Genomic DNA, 17692 nt, shown 5'->3' on the forward strand with positions numbered 1-17692 from the left:
GCCCAGGGCAGAACAGCACAACCGGCCCGTCCGCGCGCCCGCCGCCCAGGGCAGAACGGCCCAGCCAGCCCGTCTGCGCGCCGGCTGCCCAGGGCAGAACAGCACAACCAGCCCGTCTCCGTGCCCCCGCCCAGGGCAGAACAGCACACACGGCTGCAAAGGGAACAGTCCAGCCGCAGCGACAGCCAGTGGGTTTGCTTCAGGGTGTGACACACTTGTGGGGATCTTTGTGAGAGACGTGGCAAATGGCTCGCAGCTTGTAAGGACAGGAGAGGGTCCCTTTCCAGAGGGATCTTACTCCACTGGCTGCATTTGTCACTAGCTCCCTCTAGCCTTCCTTCTCCAGAAACAAACCAACGGGGCCCGACACATTTATGCTTTGGGCTTCAGTGTCCTTCTCCAGTAACTTGCTCCTCTCGTCTGTTCCCCAGGCAGCCAGCGGCTTTGCTCTGCTCCCTGGTTACTCCGAGTTCATGTTCCCTAGATTTCGACTCCCTTAGAAGCATGGAAATGATGAAAACCCTTCCATTTCACAGTGCAGGTTACTACAGTCCAGGCCAGAAGGGACCCTTGTGATCATCCAGTGACTCCTGCACAGCAGAGGCCCCAGAGCTTTTAGAAGAACATCCCATTGTGACACAAACATGGCCTGTGATGGAGCCTCCACCCCCACCCTTGGCTGCGCTACTTGCATCATTGCACACGCTGTGTCCCCGGTGCCAGGCCATCGCCCTGCCCGGAGCCACGGCACCTCCGCACAAACCACTCCCAATGACACAGGCTCCAGTTGCTCCCCTAGGTCCCTGCTCGCCTGTCTCAGGAGACTAGCAATGGCCGGGATGGAGGGATGCCGCAGTGGGGTTTGGGAGCAGTTCTTGGTCTCTACATGGGGCCCACACAGCCTCCGAGTTCCAACTCCGTGTCTCTCTAGCGGCAACATCCTTGTCAGGCTCCCGCATCCACCGAGTGGGGACAACTGCCCTGGCGCCAGGCTGGACCTTGGCAGCAATGCTCCGCAGAGAGAAATGCAGCGAGTGCTCCAAGAAGTGCAGAACTACCACAGGAAACACTGCAAAGGCGCAGGCTGGCTGGGGCTGGGGCTGCCTCTTCCTCGTGCTGGCAAATGGGCCAGGCTCAGCCCGGGGTTTGCAATGAGCCTGACACACAAGTCCCCTGGCAGGTCTCTGCCTGTGAGGACACAAACTGCAGCCCCTCTGCAGCAGCCGTGGGGATGGCTGTGATTACGCTGAGCTCGGTTCAACCTCTGGGGAGCATGTGCTACGGGCCTCCACCGCTGGTCACGCAGCCACCTCGCTTCCGCACTAGCACAGGGCCTTTCCTAAGCAGAACAGGTGCCACATCGGAGAGGGCACTGAGGGGAACACAGCAAATGGGCCCCAGCTGAGTACGCAGCGGAGGGGCTGAAATCCCTGAGCTGGCTGAGGGGAGCCTCTCCTGCCCTGCAGAACATACAGGACGTGCTGCTGCAGAAGGGAGCCACCCCCTGCACCCCCAGAAGAGCCCGACATGGGCAAGTCCCAGACTCCGCCATGTTCCTGCTCCCAGCCCACTTCGGAGGCGAGTGCAGACCAAGGAACTGTGTGGCCAGGTCTCGGTTAGTGCAAGGGCAGCCGTTCCTCTGGCCAGGGGGCTGCCTGTTCCTTTGTGCCACAACCATGGACTTGTCCTTGACCCTCTGCTCTGCTCTGCTCCTCCCACATTTCCACCATCTGCAGATCTGCCTGGCGTGGCCTCTGCAGCATTGCCCCCCAGCATTGCCCCCCAGGCTGAATCCTCTCTCATGGCCTCTCCAACTCACTGAGCCACAGCATCAGACGCCCCCAGTCCGTCTGCAGGCAGGGCAGGCCTGCTCCCTGCAGAGCCGTTACAATGCTGCGGGTCTAATCTGCTTTCAAAGGCCCAAAGGACGGGGCTTCGCCCTCCCCCCAGTCCCCAGGGCGTCTATTTCACCGCCAATGAAATGCAGGCAACTTCCCAGAGTCAGCCCGCGTTCCCGCTCACCATTCCAGCCCCTTCGCCTGGTCACCCTGGCTCGCACTAAGCAATCCCCGCCCCTGCGTGGCGCTTACTCCCCAGAGCCGAAGCTCTCCAGAACATCCTGCCTGCGTGACCTCCCCTTGACCCTTCCTCAGACAGCTCCTCTGGCCCGTTCAGCCAGGACTGGTGCTCTAGAAATACCCACAGAGAGTTCAGAAGCACCCCGCACGGACATGGTCCCACCGCCCTCCCCTCCCCATCCCACATCGGCTCCTCTCATCCCCTCACACAATCACACACTTTTCCTTGGTGGCTTCTGCCGTCTGGAGCAGCCTCCTGGCTTCTCTCCGATACGCAGACTGAGCTGAACCGGCTCTCCTGTGCCTGCCTCTGAGTGCGAGTCCCTCTGCCACTGGCCAAGAGCCAGAGTCACTTTCTTCTAGCCCTGAACACGGAGCTTGGCGAGAATAAGAGAAACAGCATTAGCCCTAAAGCTGCTCTGCTTTCCCCCGCCAGTCAGCCAAATCGGCCAGAGATGAACACCTCCCCTTGACACACCCACACCCACACGCTCCCGCCACGTGGCGTGACAATCACCAGCCCTCTGGCTAATGGGAGAGAGCCGCAGCCGGAAGTTTAAGTGTGCAGAAATCCCGTACGAATGAAGGGGAGAGGCAGATGCCAGCACCTCTGGAAATCAGACCCCACGCCGGCAGCCATATGGAAGCAGAGGCAATGTTTTACAAAATGCCTTTTGAATCTGCTGTGGCGGGGCCGTGGCCTGGCGGGAGAGAAGGTTGCAGAATCCCAGCCTGTGACCTGGTCGAGTGAGCACGGCATGGCTTGGGCCCCTTTGCTGATCGCACAGCTGGTGAGCCCTGGCTCTGGGTTCAGCGACTCACGCTGCTCTTCCTCATCGCCCCGTCCGCCTGCGTCGGGCCAGCCGCACCGTGCCCAGCTCAGCGGGCAGACAGTGCTTGCTGGTGGGAGGGGCCAGGGACACCCCGTACTCAGGGACCCCACCCAGAGTTCCCAGTGGTGAGGGATGGGGTGTGAAGGAAGCTCAGAGATGGACTGGGTGGAGAACTGCAGTGGTGACAGCTCTGTTTCAGCCCTGGCCTGCTGGCCGGCCCATGCCAGTGCAGTTCTCACAGGAATGACTATTCCTAGCCAGGTCTGGAGAGTCCCGAGATGACCACTTGTTCTGTGAGCTGGGCTGAGTCGCTGGTGGGGCTGGAAGGTTGAGCTGTGCAGGCAGGCACTGGAGCTGGGGAGCGCACTGACCAACAGCCTCTCGGAGCAGTCTGCTGTAACTTTGAACCTAAGGCTAGAGGGGGTTCCTCTGGGCTCTTTAAGTTTGATTACCCTGTAAAGTTAGTTTCCATCCTGATTTTACAGAGATGATTTTGACCTTTTTCTTTAATTAAAAGTATTTTTTTAAGAACCTGATTGATTTTTCCTTGTTTTAAGACCCAAGGGGTTGGATCTGTGTTCACCAGGGAGTTGGTGGAAGAGTCTCTCAAGGCTACCCAGGGAAGGGAGTTAGCCCATTGGGAGTGGTGGCAGCGGACCAGATCTAAGCTGGTAGTTAAGCTTAGAAGTTTTCATGCAGGGCCCCACATCTGTACCCTAAAGTTCAGAGTGGGGAAGGAGCCTTGACACCTTCCTTAGAGGTTTTTAAGGCCCGGCTTGACAAAGCCCTGGCTGGGATGATTCAGTTGGGGATTGGTCCTGCTTTGAGCAGGGGGTTGGACTAGATACCTCCTGAGGTCCCTTCCATCCCCGATAGTCTCTGATTCTATGATTAAATGCAAAGCAGCAGGTTTGGAGCCTGGCTCTGTCTCTTTCCAAGCAGGCCGGCTGCTGCTTCCTGGGGCGTGGAGCAGATGGAGGAATAGCCTCGAACCTCTCCTCTCATCACCTCCGTCTGACAGAGCCCAGGCCATGGCGGCCACGGGGAGGGAGCGGATCTGCTGAGTCAGAAGGGACAGAAACCAAGAGCAATCCCTTTGGAGTTCTCGGAACGCTTCTCTTTTCACTTCCCACTCGGGTGGGAACAATAAATCCAGGGTGGGAAGAGCCCTCCAGCCACCACCTGCCTTCAGAGCCACGGCACCGGTGGCTGCAGCTGACGCAGGAATTCCATGGCACCTACCCCGGAGCCACGGCACAACATCTGCGACTGAGCCGGCCAGATGTTGAAGTGGGAAGGTCACAGCACGCCTAATGGGGGATAAGGAGAAAACAGATGGGGAAATAGATCCACTGCCCACTCCTAATGGAGTGGGGATGGTAGGGGGAGCACACCGGCTGCCCTGCCCCCATCACTGGGAGGGAGCCGTTTAACTCCACACTGTCCAGGTCTGAAGTTTATGAGAGAGAGAGGCCTGGGAAGGCCAGAAGCTCCCAGCCCCACGTCCCCCCCATTAGCGATGTGCTCTGCCCCTTGACAGAGAGGGGGCTGCATGCTGCTGTCAGTCACATAGATGCAGCCCCACTCGTTGCTAACATGTTCAGACCAGTGTCGTGGTGGCGACGTAGCTCTGGGATTTCCTGCACTTCTAGGCTCAAGACACTTCAGTCCCGCTGCTCTGCCTGCCACATGCCCGTTTGCTACCTGGAGGACCATCCTGATGCTCCACGCTACGCTGATGGCGTGGAACTAGCTGGTGCCAGTGTTGGCAGTACCAGACTGACAGCACTGGAGTCGATGGCAGAGCATGGGACTGGGGCTGCCTCAGTGCCGGAGTGCAGGTACGGCCCAGCTCCATCTGGCGGACTCAGAATCACGGCGCGTCTGGCAGAGGAGGACGACTCTCCCCGAGCTTGGGGGTGCCTGTGTCCCATTTTAGGAGACCTCTCTTGGATGAGCTGAGGCAGGAGCGTGAGCTGAGGAATCTAAGGGCACTACTAGCTAACTCGAAATCAAATCCTGGAGCCTGAGATAACAGAGGTGTGAGGTGAGCGCCGCACCGAATGCTCTGACTCTAGCCAGGGTGGTGAGAGGGAACTGGGGGGGTAGGGGCAGTGCCACCATGGGAGGGGCTCTGAGGGCAAGGGCACAGCGCCACCCCGACGGCTGGGTAGTGCTAGGCAGAGTTCTTCGGCTGCAGCGCGCTGGGTAGGCGTACCCCCGAGCGGACTGTCTGCAGACACTCGAGGACGAACTGCTCCTCCAGCACCAGGGGATGGGACTGCGGGAAGGCACGCTCCGGGGCAGGACGCGGGTGTGGCTACTCCGCTGCTGGGAGCTCAAGCAGCACCGGCAGGCCCTGGATGTGCCACACACCAGCCGGCATCGGGTCTCCCCCGGAGCTGAGGAGACGCTGAGTGGCAGCCCACCGACCACAGCCCATATCCCCTCCTGAGGGGCCCGCGAACAGAATTCCACGCTGGGCAGAGGCCCTGAGCTTGGCCATGCCAGTGCTGCTGGGCGGCTCCCTCTCCGCTGGGCAGGAACGCCCCGGCCTGGCTCTCTGGGGTTTCTGGGCTGCACCCTGCTCTGCAGGCAGAGCCCTCGAGCTGGCGTCACAGGGTCCTGGGGGGCCAATACCTGGGGAGCTGGGAGAGTCACTGTCATGGAGTAGCCCCAGGGAGGCCCCCGTGAGGAGACAGACCCCCCCAGGGGCTCGCTCTGTCGCTGGGGAAGCCCCTCGGCTTCACCGCCCCCTTGGACCGAGCCTTCAGCACCCCTGGCTCACGCCGTGAGCTCCCTTCAGCGAGTCCACCGGAGAGAGACATGGACCCCAGGGTGCGCAATGCCCCCCACCTCCAGCACCTGCCAGGGCGCAGCTGGCGCGGTTACAGCAGGGGGTTAGGAGGGGCTGGACCCAGCTAGGCAGGCCTTGGGTAGCACCCCGAGCAGGAGGCTACAGCCTGGTGAGCCCAGAGCCCGTCGATCCCTCTTCTGTTCTATCCAGGAGAGTCTCACGCTTTCAGCAGCCCACACCTGGCCCCTNTCTATTTAAACAATATGCCAGAACCCTGCTTGCATCTAAAGTATGCACCAAAGAGTCCCCTTTATTAGCATGCGTCTCAGGGGGGAAACGGTAAATTAATAATGGGACTGATGGGAAATTCGGACACTATTTTTGGTAAAAACCTGGGATCAGATATAAGAAGCACCTTGTCTTTATGAAAAATAGTAAGCGGCAGATCCGCCATCAGAGCATGCAATTGGCTTACCCTTCCGGCTGACGTTACAGCACCAATAATTAGTCTCACTAGCTAAATAAACTACGGAACACTCCGCCCAAGGGTGGTTTCATAAGCCTTGATGTGACCAAACTGAGATCCCATGGTGGGACGAGATCCCTCAGAGAGGGATACGGATTGGCCAAGCCCTTCGTAAACCTTTTAATTGCATCACACACAAGTAACGATCTGCCATCAAAGCATGGTAAGTAGAAACAGCTGCCAAGGGAACTCCTAAAGAGGCATCAGATAAGCCATTAGACTTCAAATACATTAAATACTCGGAAACAGAAGGAATAGAAGCCGAAATGGAGAATCAGATTTTCCCTGCATCCAAGAGACAAATCTAGTCCCTTTCAAACAACATCACTTCCCTGTGGACAGCTTCCTGGAGCTGGGCAATACCTCCGGGGCTGACGAGGACCAGGGCTGCTCGGTATCAGTGAGGCTGTCAGATGAAGGGGGATGTTTGGAAATTCCACCCACTCCATGTACCACTCCTGCCTCTGCAAACTGGGCAAACAGAAGTCATCCTGCCTGGTCCTGATGTACTTTCCTCAGCACTTCCAGCATTAAGGGAAACAGGGAAGAACATACAGATGCCCCCCTGATTTACGCAATTGTTCCGTTCCGGAAAGCCTTGAGTAACTTGAATTTTGCGTAAATCAGAAATGTATAACCGTACGTTAAGCAAAACTTTCCGCAACTCGAAAATCCTATTTCTGGCTTATGGAACTTTTTCCGTAAGTGCGAATTTGCATAAGTCGGGTCTTGTGTAACCCAGGGAGTGTCTGTACAGATGTGTCAGTGACCAGGACATGGATGGTCATGCCTGTTGGAGCAGGAGCTGGTAGCCAGGAGTAGGTGCCAGAGTCAGCGCTGGAGTCAGAGGCCAGATGCTAGAGCCAAGGGTCAGAGCCAGGTTACCTGGCGTGAGGCAAGGCTGGGTCCAAGGCAGGAACGAGGTGGGAGCAAGGCGGGCGAAGGAGCTAACACAGCTGTGGGCAAATGCTTTGAGGAGGTGCTGATCTGATTTGCTGACTTGTCCCACCAATCTGGCAGTGCAGGGCCGCCCGGGGGGAACGGGGTGGGGGGGAGACGGGACAAGTGGGGAAATTTGCCCCAGGCCCCGCAGAGGCCCCCACGAGAATATAGTATTCTATAGTATTGCAACTTTTTTTTATGGAAGGGGCCCCTGAAATTGCTTTGCCCCAGCCCCCCTCAATCCTCTGGGCAGCCCTGTGGCAGTGTAGCCAGTCAGGGAGCCTACTACAGGTCGGCTGAGTTCGTTAGGTTGCCCAGACCAGAGACTGGCTCTGCTGCAGGCCCTGATTCCTGACAAGACGTCCTTTTCCCCAGTGCAGCAGGAACATCTCCGAGATCGATTGCTTGTCCCTGCCTGCTCTGGACCCGGAGAGAGGACACTTTGATGAACCTGGCTGCAAACAGGTCTACAATGAGCAGATCCCAGCAGGGGAAAGTCTCTTATAGTATTTGATCTTTCCAGGACCACTCGTGTTTCTGAGTCCTGTCCCTCCTGAGACGCTCCACTCACTCATTGCTCTCCCCTGCGAGGTGCAGGGCCACGGGATACACGCTGTGAATGCACCAGTCCCATACATTGACTGCCTCAGTACATAACAGGGAAGAACGAGCGCCTCCTCGCTTGCTGATGTAACACACAGCAGTTGTATTGTCTGTTGTTACCTGAGCAACCTTCCCCTTCATGTGAGGAAGAAAAGATCTGGGGGCCAAGTGAATGGCTCTTAATTCCAACACATTTATATGCAAGTTTTCATGAAACAGCCAGCGGCCTTGAACTGGAGAACGACCCAGCTGAGCTCCCCATCCGTTGCCGGATGCATTGGAGGCTATGGTGACTGAACAAGACTCCTCTGAGGACATCCCATCTGTCTGCCCACCACACCAATGAATTCAGGACATCCTAAGGTATGGTGACTAACACTGGAAGGCTGTCTGGGTCTCTAAACCTAAGTTGCCTGATGCTGCAACTACCTCCTTCTGAGCAAACGGAGTCATGTAAGTAGTTGCTACCACAAGGCCCATGAGACCCAGAAAGAAAATCATCATCTGGGTTAAACATAGTGGGATGTGCCAAACAGATTAATCTATCTTCAGAAACCTTCCCTCTGGGAGAAAAGGCCTTCTGCTCCTGGTCCAATACAGAATCTATGAAATGAAGTCTCTCGGCTGGGCAGAGAGCCGACTTTTTGATGCTCAATAGCAGGGCCAACTTCATAAGCAGGAAGATTGTGGAGTTGATGCGAAGTGGCAGATCTTTGTGTGACGAGAACTTCAATGGCCAATGGTCTAATATGAGTAAACAAAACTACCCTGCTTTCTTAAATATGCCACTGCTACACAGAGGCACTTTGTACAAATTCCTGGTGCTGCAGAAAGGCCAGATGGTAGGACCTTGTACTAGAAATGTTGTTGGGCCACCACAAAATGAAGATACTTCTGATGGCTCAGCCAGATTTAAATACGAAAATACGCACCCTTGAAATGGAGAGCGGCGAACAATCCGTAGCTGAACGCAGGGGACTTACTGAGCCAGAGTGAGAATCTGAAACTGGAACTTCCAAGTGGATATGTCCAATCGTGTTAGATCTAAAATCAGACAGAATCCCTCGTGTTTCTTCTATACCAGGAAGTTTCTTGACTAAAACAATTGGCCCCAGAGATGTTTGGGTCTCTTCACCAGCAACTCCCAGGAGCAAGTTTTGAACCTCTGCTAGAAGAGCAGCCTGGTGATAATGTTCCCTGCAAAGAGAAGGGTTGGGGGTTGGAAGTGGGTCATTTTTCAATTGCATGGCATAGCCCTCTTCTGTAATTTCTAGAACCAACTTATCTGCCGTAAGACGCTCCCAACTGTTGATGAAATGGGCTAGTCAGGGATCCTTGCGGATTGGTCTGTGATTCTCGATACTCCCATCAGAGCAGTGGCCTGGTGATCAAGGAAGGCAAAGAGGAGGGAGCAGGTAGTTTTAGCCAAGGTCTGTACCTGAATGACCTCTTTTTGTGCTGGGTCTCGGACAAAGACTAAGCTTGCTTATGCTGTTGTTGCTGTTTCTGATTTGAGGAAAAATAAAGAGCCGATTGAGGGTAAAACTGTCTCTGATACCAGTGTAACCATTCTGCCAGTTGGTGTCCACAGCAACAAGGGCTCGGTTCTGAAAATAGGAGTTTCTCTTAACATTAAAAAACAACTGGCTCAAGCCCTCCACCCCCAGAACTCTGGGGAAGCTAAACACCACCCCGGACACCTCTTGAAGCAATACTTCCCCATGCACAAGCACAATAATCCTCTTCACTTTGATTAAGAGAAGAAAACTCACCATTGGTTTGGGAAAACACTGCAACAACAACGTGAAGTACATAAGCAATAAGTAAAAGACCTGTCCCACAGCACCTTGGGCAGCATCCTTTGCCGCAGGTTCCCACCTGGTGGTGTGGAAGTCCGAAGCATCAGCTGAAGCCCTGAGAGCCTGGTTCACCACGCTCTGTCCCTCCAGAAAACCAGCCCATCTTCTGGCAAATCCTGGACAAACACAATTGTCTCTTCCCATAAATGGAGCTGGTAACTAGTTACCCTAATACCAAGAGAAGAGGAAGAAAAAAAACGGTCTTCCAAGGGCACCGATTTTCCCCCCTCTGTCAGCAGCTGTGAATGGGCCAGATTGGACCTAAGTCTATTACTGGCAGCAGCCACCACCAGTGAATTAGGCACAGGGTGAGTAGGAAAGGAGGAAACGCCCTGCTGAGGTATCCGAGACAATTTATCTTCCTTTTAGAACCAGGCTGGCAGGAAGCAGGGGTGGCCCACCCAGTCCTAGCAGGCTGCAGGAGACCATCCTGTATCGGCAACACAATCTGATTCCTGGAGGCAGCTCCAAGAATGTGAAAGACCAGGTGAGCGGTTCCTCCTCAGCCACCAAAGCTAGGTTCAGTGCAGATACCACGTGATCCACCAGGTGATGAAACGGCAAACCATTCGCTGGAGGAGACGAAGCAGAAGCTCATCAGGTGAGAAATCTGAATGGAAGTCTGTATCCATCGGACCCTGTTCAGAAAGAGGAGCTGTCGCCTCGTCTTGCTCTTCAGACAGCGTCTCCAGCACTGCTGTGTGCTGCAGATGGACCCAGCCAGGTGGAACGGGGTCTGAGGATGGTTTAGCCTCTGGATCTTTATTTGATAAAACACCAACTCTCCAGCCATGTGGATATGGTTTGGGAATTCCTGCGGTGGAACCCAGTAAGGCCCTGGGGCCCAGGACTGCCAGTCGCTCCAGTAGCTGGGACCCGGGAACATGCTCATAAGAGGAAAAACAATATTGGAGTGAGGAAACCCAGGCTGAGGAGGCATAAACCCGGATGAATACGTCTCTTAATTCTTCCTCTGTCCTCTGAAACTGAGGATCCAACCTTGGATCCACGTGGACCTTGCCAGAGACAGCAATGGAACCAGAGGGTAACAAGCAATAAAAGGTGAGAATGATCTGCCTGGAGTCCCTGTAGGGGCCTAGGAGGAGGCATAAATGGCTCTGGAGAAAGACTTTAAATCTCTTCTGCTCTTCTCCTCCGTTTGGGTGAAGAGGCAGCAGAATGCAGAACTGAAGGGCCCTTCCTCCGCCAGCTGCCTCTCCCCGGGACGCGAGGCATGCTCACAGGCGGGACGATGCACAGGCTGCCACCACAGTAAAAAACGTCTTCAGATCCACGGGTGACCCCCGAACAGCAGTGAGGGAGGAGCTGGCCCCACAGACCTGGAGGGCAATGTTCCCTCTAATTTTTTCCACCCATGTGCAGGATAAATTTTGTTATGTGCACCGGGGTAATGTGGGGATGTGCGCCACCAGTAGAAACAAAAAGCTGAGATATAATATATATTTTTTAAAAGTTACCAATAGGGATAATTACTCCAGCCAGGACAGGTTCAGCATTTTAAACTCACTACTCAAAGAATTACATTTAAGTGTAAGAGAGAAATAACTATGAAATGCAGAGACCAGTCAAAAAACTCAAATAACACACTTTGAAAGAATAAATACAGAGAATATATGTGCATTGCAGGAAGTACTAAGAAGTAACAACAACAGTGTGTGTGTGTGTGTGTGTGTGACACACAGAGACAGTGTGTGTGACACAGACACAGTGTGTGTGTGAGACACACAGACTGTGTGTGTGTGTGTGTGTGTGAGAGAGAGTGAGGCACACACACAAACTGTGTGTGCACTGGCTGCTGGGGAAGTTTCTGAGACACGCCTGTCCCCTGTCTCTTTAAGGCACTCACTGAAAGCTCTCGGCCTCTTGAACCATCTCCCCCCTCCCCTGCTCTGCGGAGATGGGGTACATGGGCAGGGGGAGGGGGAGAGACAGAGTGTGTGGGGGTGTGAGAGACAGAAAGTGCGTGTGCTGGCTGCTAGGGAAGTCTCTGAGAGACTGTGCGCTGTCTCTTTAAGGCACTCACTCACCTGAAGGCTTGTTTAGACCTCAGAGACCTGTCCCCTTTACCCTGATCTGTGGAGATGGGGTACAGGGGCTGGGGGAGGGGGACACCCTGACATCAGCACCCTCTTTCTCCCCTCCCACCCCCAAGCTCTGCACAGCCAGCAGGAGGGTCCCGGGAGCAGCTGCAGGAGCAACGTGGCTGCAAAGCAGCGTGGAGAGGGAAGGGCACCTGAACACACGCTGCCGGCTGTGCACGCTCTGCTATCAGCTAGGCAGCACTTGAATCTCTCCTGCGCGGCCGCCCAAGCACGCAGCTTACAGGGAACACAGCTGGAGAGCACCAAACCTGGTGAAATACTCAGCTCTGCACCGCTGGTCTTCCAAGTTGAAACCAGAACTGACTTAGGTTTCAGAGACAGAACCATAGAGGCCATGTCAGACTTGGACAGACCAATAAGTCTGATGCCCTGAATCTGACACCACTAACAGAGGCTGTCTTCTTCCTTGTCTTCTGCCTGGGAACCCAGGCATTTGGAGCAGACAACATGGCTCTAGGTTCTTTAGCAGGCAGTCTGTCCACCATGGTGCCTTTGGAGCCTGGATGGTTTTGACAGAAAGATGCAGAGCCGCATCCAAAGAAGATCCTGACCCCTTGGAATCTGCAGACAGCTTAGCCTTACTGGAGAAAGCTCCTGGAGCCGAAACGGGCGTTAAGACTTTGGCTCTGACGACCTTCCGCAATCGGACAGCTTAACAGCAAGAGCTTCCTTAAGGAGAAGCACCTGCCGTCTGTTTTGCCGCTCCTTGCACGCAAGTTCAGCAAATAAATCACCCAGGAGGAGAGTGTCCTTCCCCCAGGCATTTCGGGCACCTAACATGGTCATCAGACCACCGGGAAGACGCTGGGCATGAGGCACACCTCTTCATACCCAGATTCCTTATTTTCTTCGGTTCTGCCATTACTCAGAACCGTATGTCAAACTACCTTCTACTAAACTGATACTAGAACAACAACTGTAAACAATCAAAGACTATCCATGGAGAAAACCTCTGGATCCGAGTGGATGGAAACGGCTCATTTCTGTCTGGCCCAACAGCTGGAAGGAACTGAGGAGGGGGGGCACTGTACCCCCTTACACAGCCTGCCCCTCAGAACATTTGAGGACACTGAGGGAAGGGGTAAGAGGGGGCCGGTGCAGGCTTTAATGGGGGTCCAGGCGTCCAGAGCACCCACAGGAATCAGGATTAACCAATGTGCACTTGCACAGGGCCCCCATCTCTGTCACGATGGAGGGACGACCAGCCAAACCTGCGTGGCGCTGCAACCCCATGTGCCAGGTCAGAATGCCCAGGACGGGAAGCAAAGCCCAGCCCCGTGGAACAGGAGTCACTGCTATGGGCTGAGCGTGGGGCAGGCCTGCTTTCCAGCCTCCCATGCCCCAAGGCCAGGCTTAGCCTGCGGTGCCAGAGCAGAGGGGGCTGCTGCAGGTGGTTGGTGCTCCCTTGACAGAGCACTGAATCAGGAGGCCCCATCTGCCCTGGAGGGGACACATATGAGGACACTAAAGGTCACTGCTTGGGGAGGGCTCTACCATCAGGCACCACCAGGAAGGCCGTAAGCGGGAATATGCAGAGCTATTTGAAGACTTCTTCCCCACAGCCAGGAGAGCAGGTTCTGCCACCCCGTCACCCTCTGATCTCCGTAAACTCTCCTCCCGCAGCCTGTCCCATGGCTTGTAACCCAATTGGATTACGGAAAATCCAGCATCATTCTACTCTAACAGAAACCAAATGTCTCCCCACCTCCAGTCTGGGTCTGGCAGGAAAAGATCACAGCCACAACTAACCGGAGATGTAAATGCAAGTTTACGCACCAGTGTCTCCTGGGCTCTGGGCTACTCTAGCTACATGGGTTTTTACCCTGAAGTCTGATGTTCCTGTCACATCCCCCAAGTTACATAGACAGGAAAACCCTCCACTTTCATGCCCAGCACCCACCCAGGGTCGCACAGGATTACAGAGCCATTACCCCATCTGGCCTGACCTCCTGGATTACACAGGCCAGAGCGCCCCAACCGTTAGCCGTTGCTGAGACGGAGCCCAATCACGTGCATACGGCAAAGGACGTGTCCTTTGCGCAGTGTGCAAGACAAACCGATTTCCTTAGCAAAGGACGACAACCACCGACATCCCCGCTACAGAACAGCACAGAACGCTCAGCATGGCCCTCCAGGCCGGACGTGCTGTGCGGTGGTGGTGGAGGACAAAGTCACCCTCACCCCACCGGTTTCTCCAGGGGGCAGGGCTGACCCTTGACAGTGGCCAAAAGCTGCTTTCCCACGTCAGTATCAGAGGCACTTTGAGACTCCTGTGTGGTCTCTGCAGAACCAACCGCCGGGCGTCTAATGCTGCACACCTAGCACCACTGCTTCACCACCACAAGCCACTCCCAGAAACGGAGCCCTGGAGCCCCCAGCCAGCAAAGCATTTCAGAGCGACTTAACGTCTGGGACTACTCCCAGGTGTACATTGAAGCACGTTCTGAAGTGTCAGAAGAACCTGAGACACGACGGTCTCATCTGCAGGACAGCCCAGCATCAGACGACCTTCCCCAGCAAGACGGGGAAGCAGCATCCCCAGGGCAGAACAGTCGCTGTCCAAGAACACTGGAGGGCTGCAGGTCCCGCTGCTGTAATCCAGGTGGGTGATCAGGTCAAACCTCTGCTCTTGGTGGCTTCTCACTTTCTCAGGAAACCCCTCGGGCTGGGAGATTCTCAGGCCTGACTGCACCCCTAGGTGATTTTCTGAAAAAGCAGATGGCTCTGTCCAGCCACTGGAGTCTGGTGAGTGGAAAATAATGCACCTTCCACTTCCAATCATTCCTCTGATTTCTTTCTGCCCTTCCCTGAGAAGCAGCCTGAGCTTAGAACTTTGTGCTGGGTGAGCAGCTAGTCCTGAGCAAACACCGGGACTCTCCACGTTGGAGAAATGCTGACAGTGCAGGAGCATTTCCCACACACACTTTACTGATCCACCACAGCCAGCCTGGCCAGGGAAGGAGTGGGTTTCTTTACCAGGCCCATACCCACAGGAGAGATTTTCCTTGCTGATTTAACTGCACAGGCCCATGCTGGCAAAACTCATCGGGCAGAAGGGGAGCTGTACACGCCCTTTTCATTTGTCTTTTCTGAGAACATTACAGTAACACAGCAGCATGGAGGAGAGTTGAAATACAAGCAAACCGGTCAGGAAAGTCAGAAGTTAAGATTCCCACAGCTATGCCAAGCAGGCCAGAGGTGCTCAGAGCCCCCAGAGAGGTTTCCTGTGCCATGTTTGAAATGCCTGTTTATGCTAATAAATGTTACATGATGTGACAGGCAGAATGCGCAGTGTGGCTGACCTGTGTGTGAGAACATTCGCTTCTGAGCGTCCTGATCCGTTCCCTTGTGTCAATTGCACTAAGAATATTTCGCCTGCCCAGCGCAGATGATTCTGTATTTGATACTCTGGAGTGACAGGTGAATGGTCAGACAGTTCCCATCACTATCTCATCCCTGGATTTCAAAGGGAAGCCCAGCTCCTGAGAACAGCACAGAAGAGGGGCAAAGGAGCCCTGTTGTAAAAGGATCAGTTCAGTCCAGCATCCGAGGGGCTGCAAAGCCTGACGCACCAGCACTCTTATCTGACAAGCCCGGCTCGGCAGTGGCCTGGAAAGAAAAGAAGAAAAGCGCTGCTCCGGAGAACCCAGCCCAAGTTCTCTGCCAGCTGACGAGCAGCCAAGTCCATTCACAGCGATTGATCCTGCAGTTGATGTTACACTTCTCTCAGCAGCCAGCTGACGCACACAAAGGCTACATGTGGAAAAGTCTTTGTCATTGCAGCTAACGAGGGGATTATATTTCACATCACAGCCACCCGGCACAGGTACATTCAACTGCTTTCATCTTGGGATAGCTCCCACGGGAAAATAGCAGCCGCTACACCTACAACCGTGTCGAAGTCTGGGCTTGCTGGGTTTTTTCATGTCTGCAGCTTTTAAACTCTAACACTTTTTACTGGCCCTGGGCTCTTTTAAACCACAGGGGTGAAAAGAAATGATTTTACAAAGCACACGTTAGAATCTATCCAGGAAGGTGATATAGGAGCATGGGAAATGAATTAATTCTGAAGCATGTGGGAGAGGGAATAAGCAATTACTCCAGGGGGGATGGCAGCTCACTTACTTTATGACAAGAATTATCTTTAAAATGGCAATAAAATCCATGTTAAAGTCCTGTGCTGCCTTTAACAGCCAAGGGCTTATTCCTGTAGCTCCTGCCCTTGGAGCTCATAACCTCACACCATCTTAACCTCTGCAGAGGGCTCCTCAAGGCAGTTACTCCCTCTCCAGCTGAGCTGGCTGGCTAGTGGCCATGTACACCCTGCTACCTAGACCTTAGAGTAAGTCAAGCTCTGGGCTGTAGAAGAAACTTCTCAACAGGAGTCTGGAAAGGCCCTGGAGTCACCTGGGGATGGAGGTGCTGAGGCTTGGTCAGGGAAATTGGGTCTTTGGAGGAAAACCATCAAATGCCCCAGGAGCCAGTTTTAGTTCAAACAGAATTCAAGGATGAATGACTAGGGAGACTCACTCCTCTCTGGCCAGGAAAGAGGGATCAGCCTGGGTCACATTAGGGTATGTTGGTGGGGCCTCCTGAAGCCCATTGTGAAGTTCAATGGGGAGCTGAGGACGCATGGACAACATGGGATTGCATTCCCCCGTGCTTTAGCGCGTCACTCTTTGCTACTACTCACAGAACGAATGTGGGAGAAATAATCTAAACCATAGACCTCCCATGTCTTCCCCTGATGATGCGAGAACAGAGGTGCACGATTCAACAGCTGATTAGCTGGGAGAAGACTGTAAAACCCACTTCGCGGAGGCTCTGACCCCTCGCTGACTCTCCCCGAGATCTCAGCACAGTGTAAAACCCACTGCTTTTTACTGGCAGGATTTTGTTATCAAATGCCGAGCTCTCTGAAGCGGCTGCCCTTATGATTCCCAGATCTCCACTCCACATTCCAAGGGCCTGGCTGTCAGCTTGGTACCCTGGACCAGCCTTGTAAATTCCTTTCCGTGGAGATACAGAACACCCCTCTGCGGTGCCAAGTTCTCCACTTACAAGGTGCAGAATTTATTAGACTGAGGAAAGATGAAAAGGAAGCCTGCCCCTTTAAAACACTCCTACAGACGGTTTCTTTATGAGAGCTCTGTGCACTTGGAACCACAGCTGCCCCAGTCTTTCTGAAGAGCTACAAACGAGAGGTTTTGCACTGAATCGATGGGAACTGCTCTGCTCTGTGAACATCTTTTACCTTCATTTCTAGAACTCTAACACCGGGCACTGATTCCAACCCCAGCTCCCTGGGTCCGGCGCTCTCTGGAGATCTGGTCACTCTTCACATTGAGCCTGTGTTTCTACAGCCCTTTTCCTTCCTTCTGACCCCAGGTACCTCCTTTGGGCTGTCCCCTCACTCTGCCCCTCCAGGTGCTGCGCTGCATGTGCTCCCCTGCCTGCCCATGGCACCCCGATTAGCCAGCAGGACTAGCCTCTCTCTCAAGTTCGGCTGCCTGGGTTCCACTGAGCTCTTAGTTCGGATACAATTTTAGCTCCAGAGGTAGAGCTGCCCCATCTGCTTTCAACATGTTGTGTCTGACATTAACTAATGTCTCCTATTAGCACTGAAAGAAACCGATCTGGAAAAATTCATTTTCAAGTGGAGTTCAAACAGGCCACAAGGAGAAGTGGATTCTCGACTGCACACAGGATTGTTTTTGTGGTGAAGCCAAGTGTCTGTGAAACCGGTCAAGAGCACAGACGACAAGAACTTCTCTCTCTGATTTACTAACTGGGAACAGGAAAGGGAAGAGAAAATCCACCCCACTTCAAAGGGCCGAGAAGGTGAATCAAAGAGACTGCGTGTGTGTGTGCGTGCAAGAGTGAGTGTGTGTGAGTGTGTATCAGTGACAGACAGATGGAGCAGAAGCCTCC

The 17692-nt window shown here is 54.2% G+C and overlaps 1 protein-coding gene across 1 annotated transcript in view; it reads right to left on the minus strand.

Moving 5' to 3' along the window:
- The window catches only part of HPSE2 (heparanase 2 (inactive)), a 255716-nt gene that overhangs the window by 6906 nt on the left and 231118 nt on the right, over nucleotides 1–17692 (minus strand). The window lies entirely within an intron of this gene.

The sequence above is a fragment of the Trachemys scripta genome, chromosome 7 (genome assembly GCF_013100865.1).
Source record: "Trachemys scripta elegans isolate TJP31775 chromosome 7, CAS_Tse_1.0, whole genome shotgun sequence".
In the NCBI taxonomy this organism is placed as follows: Eukaryota; Metazoa; Chordata; order Testudines; family Emydidae; genus Trachemys; species Trachemys scripta.